At 41.1% G+C, this 4774-nt stretch overlaps 1 pseudogene; it reads right to left on the reverse strand.

Moving 5' to 3' along the window:
- Positions 1 to 2099: 2099 nt before the first annotated feature.
- Positions 2100 to 2853, reverse strand: LOC100717204 (ubiquitin-ribosomal protein eS31 fusion protein-like; annotated as a pseudogene).
- Between the last annotated feature and the right edge of the window lie 1921 nt (positions 2854 to 4774).

Below are 4774 nucleotides of genomic sequence, written 5' to 3' on the forward strand. Positions count from 1 at the left end.
GATGTGACACCCATGATGCAAATCATTACAAGTCCAAAGCACAAGAGCCACAAGGCTGAGTTTTAAGAAGCACAGTTGGAGCTGAGTGCGGTGGCACACACCTGTGCTCGCAGCACTCGGCAGGCTGAGGCAAGAGGATTGTTGCAAGTTCGAGACCAGCCTGGGCTGCATGGTGAGCCCAAGGCCAGCCTGAACTGCATAGCGAGACCCTGTCTCAAAAAAAGACAAAAAAAAAGCAAAGCTGGGCTGCTCTTTCCCTTTGCAGTCTGCATGTATTTCCTGGAGTCCCATTTCCCAAGTAAGGACTTGTTTTGACTGACAGTGCTGAACCTTAGAATACAGGAGTTCTGGTGTACAGCTGTGGTTGAGGGAAGCAGCATACGCACACACGTGCAGAGCTAACTGAAACTGGGCAGTGTCACATATTCTCTTTTTTTCCTTTAAACTTTTTGTTTTAAAATTGGAATCATAGGAAGCTATAACAATAGTACACTTCCATTTATCCTCCGTCCAGCATCTTCCAGTGATTACACCAGTTATGTAAATGTGCTATGGAATTTAACACTAGTGTCTTGATTATACCTGATGCCCAAAGTTAGAGAAGGAAAAATTTACTTAGATGACAGGTTTTGGAGGTTTCAGTCCATACTCCGCAGGCTCCAAGGCAGGGTGGTGTGGCTAAGGGGCAACTATTCATGGCAGCCACAAGAGACAAGAGCAAGCAGGGTAATTGGGGGAAAGCACGTTTCCTTCCCTCTCTTATATGGGATGTAGGTTACCCGCCCCTGGGGGGGGGTGCAGCACTCATGCCCCCAAGTCCAGCACTATAGAATGAACCAATCACAAATGCTAGACTCAGCTGCCCTAGAAAGGCCCACATGAGGCTTTAGAGGCTTTAGACATGTAAACAAACCACAACAACCAGAACAGTATAACTAGACCACAGACCTTGCTTTGGAATTGTGTCATATGAAACTTTTGGGATAGGCCTTCATACCCTCCAGATTGTTGCTGCATGTGTCAGCAATGCGTTCCCTTTTATTTCTAGCAGTACATTGTATGTGTGTCCTAGAATTTGTTCAACCATTCACCCATTAAGGGACAGTTAGGTTGTTTCCAGTATTTTTTATCTGTAAACTTTAATGGATGTATTTCTGTGTGAACAGAAAGTTTCATTACTCTGGACTAATGCCCAAGAATGTGACTGCCAGATCTTATGGTAAATACAGAAACACACACACACACACAAACAAACAAACAAAAATCTATTGTCCACAGTGTCAGTTTCATTTTATATTCACAACAGTAACATATGAGAGATCCAGTTTCTCCATGCCCTTATCAGAATCATTTATTTTAGCTCTTCTAATATGTATGTAGTGATACTTGGTTGTCATTTTAAATAATGATATTGAACCTCTTTTCAGATCCCTTTTACTGTTCTTTTTCTTTTAAATTTCCATAAATTTTGTTTTGTTCTTTCAAAACATTTGTTTCCACTATTATTATTGCTATTTTATTATTATTATTTAGTAAGCTATAATCCTCAAAGTGAAAAAACCTGCTAGCTATCCCTCAAATTAAGAAGCTGAACATCTTATGGATGTGTGATAGGAAATCGAGGGATAGATTTTGCTATGGAAAGGGAGCAAAGAGTTGGAAGTGGACAGGAGAGGGAGAGGAGGGGAAAAGGAAGTAAATTATTAAGATGTGCTATGTGCATGTGCCAACTCCCTGTGATGAGAGCAATCATTGTGCATTGATGAATGCACATGTGTATTAATAAAAATTAAAGCTTAACAAAGAAAGAAAGAAGCAAGACATCTTACTTCCTGGGGTATGATGAGCATCAGCTTCTTGGTGACGAAATAGCATTGCGGGGGGATTTAGCTCAGTGGCATAGCACCTATGAGGAAGGCGCGAGATCGTGAGTTCGATCCTTGATACCAAAAAAAATGGCATTTCTGGGATAATCTGGGGAGAGTAGAGCCAAATTGCCTGACTTATTATCTTAGTTTCTCTCTCTCTCTCTCTCTCTCTCTCTCTCTCTCTCTCTCTCTCTCCCAATACCTGAAGGCTTTTTATTAACCCATATATAATTATTCATCTTCTGGTTTGTTGAAGCAGTAAGTCAGACAACACATGCCACAATAATGTCTTTCACAGTAGCTGGCATAAAAATCCCAGCACATTTGTTTGACAAGCACTCTCGATGAATTTCACCATTTTTATTCACCTTATAGTATTTCAAGACAGCCAACTTAATCCTCTTTCTCTTATGCTTATTCTTCTTAAGAGTGGTCTAACACTTCTTCCTTTTCTTAATTCCACCACAAAGTCTCAACATAAGATGAAGGGTGGACTCATTTTGAATGTCGTAAGACAAAGTGTGTCCATATTCCAGTGGTTTACCAGCAAAAAATCAGGCTTTGCGATCAGGAGGAATTCCTTCCTTATCCTGATTCTTGGCCTTTACATTTTCTACAGTGTCCAAGAGTTCAGTCTTGAGTATTAAAACCCCACAGGGGTTTTAATGAAAATTTTCAACTTCTTGGGGGTTCTACCACAGATGACACATCCAAAAAAAGAGCTAGCTCATATTTGTAGCGGTTTCAGTCCATAATCAGTTGACTCCAATGCAGGGTGGTATGGCAGAGGAATGAGCATTCACAGTAGCAGAAGACAGCAAAAGCAACAGGAGAGGGAAGGGAGGAGCCTCCTTCTGATCCTTATATTGTATGCAGGCTACCTGCCTTAGGGTGGTTGTAGCAGTCTGCCCTTATTCCCAGTACTGAACCATGAATCAATCACAAACGCTAGATTCAGCCACCCCTGAAAAACCCACTTCCTCATGACTACCTGAGGCTTTGGGGGAACAACTACACACAAACCATAACATTCTGCCTCTGACCCTCCAGAGACTCATGTATATTCCTTAATGCAAAAAAGCATTAAGTTCATCTCTAAGAGTTACCAAAGTCTTAACAGTTTCAACATTGCTGAAAAGTCCAAGTCCAATATCTCCTCTGAGATTTAAAGCAAACTCTTAGTTGTGATCCCCTATACAAATGAGGATAAAGTTAAACACTTCCAACATCCAGTGGCACAGGATACACATTTCCATTCCAAAAGGTACAAACAAGAATACAAAGGAATGAGACCAAAGCAAGTCCAAAATCCAACATGGCAAACATTAAATCCTGTAGTTCCATGTACAGCATCTGAGGCAATCTGTGGCAAGATGTGAACTCCAAAGGGCTTGGGTGATTCTGCTTCAACAGCACCTCAGATGTAGCTCCCACAGCTTTTCCCTTGTGCTAGTTCTGCTCCCTCACAGCTTTCCTCAGATGATCCACACTCTTGGCTTCCCCTAACTTCTGGGGTCTCCACTGCACCTTTGGCTCATAGCACACACTGCCTGGCCTCCCAGGCCTTCTGAAATCTGGGTGGAATCCTTCCTGACCCAGCAACTCTTGCATTCTGCATGTGTTTAAAAACAGCGCCATATAGATGATGCCAACATCTGTCTGCTGCCAGCTGAAGCAATAATCAGACTTGTCTGTCTCTTGGCTGTAGGAGTCAAGTGCCTGCATTCCTGAGCACTGTGAACCCAATTCTGAAGAACAAATTTTTTAGGCTGCCATCATTCTTGAACATGGTGCTTTGGGGCTCTCTTCTCAAAGTAGTCTTGAACTTTTGCAGTTTTTAGCCTACAAAGAGTGGAGTCCTGCTGCTTCTTGTGATGCTCTCAGGACATCTTTTCTATTATCCTTTTCCTTCTCAGCAAATGAGATCTCTACTGCTCTATCTTTGCAGTCCACAGCTTTACCACAGCTTCCTTTCTGGCCAAACTTGCAATGTTTTTAATCATTCTGCTGGGGTCTTTGCTCAATTCTCAACACAAATCTGGCTAAATCCCCAAATATAGTCATGCTACCACCTTAACATTTGACTGTTTTGAAATTTCTTCTACAAGATTAATCAGACCACCAATAACAAATGGAAGGTCTGTGAGGAAAAAGGAACCCTTCTTCACTGTTGGTGGGAATTCAGACTGATGCGACCACTGTGGAAATCAGTGTGGAGATTCCTCAAAAGATTAAAATTGGAGACCCCACTTTAACCAGCTATTCCCCTTCTGGGTATCTTCCCAAAGGAATTAAAACCATTATACCACAGCTATATATGTGCACCCATGTTTACAGCAGTACAGTTTATAATAGTCAGATCTTGGAAAGAACCTAAATGCCCATAGACTGAGGAATGGATAAAAAAGATGTGGTATTTCTATATAATGGAGTACTATTAAGCCATAAGGAATGATAAACTGAAATTTTTTATAAGTAAATGGATGCACCTTGAAAACATACTTATTAGTGAAATAAATATCATGCATGCATAATCACTGCATTCTTTCATTAGTATAATAAGGAAAAAAACACGTATTTTGTCCCAGAGAGAATGACTTCCACCAAGCAATGACTTAGGCCACACCTGCCTTCACTTTAACCCACTGTGAGCCATTTTGAGGCTCTTTTGGATGGCAAAAGTGAGGTACTGTGAGGCATTTTGAGGACTTTTGGATGTTTTAAGAGAATGCTGATGTGCTATAAGGTTTGGGCTTTTTGCATGTGGATATCCAGTTGTTCCAGTATTATTTATTGAGGGTACAATCTTTTCTCCACTTAAGTGCTTTTGCATCTTTGCCAGAAATCAATTGTCTATTACGTGGGTATCTATTTTGGGACTTTATATTGGTACTTTGGTGGTTTGT

This window comes from Cavia porcellus, unplaced genomic scaffold (genome assembly GCF_034190915.1).
Source record: "Cavia porcellus strain 051 isolate PalLab524CR breed Dunkin Hartley unplaced genomic scaffold, mCavPor4.1 scaffold_19, whole genome shotgun sequence".
In the NCBI taxonomy this organism is placed as follows: domain Eukaryota; kingdom Metazoa; phylum Chordata; class Mammalia; order Rodentia; family Caviidae; genus Cavia; species Cavia porcellus.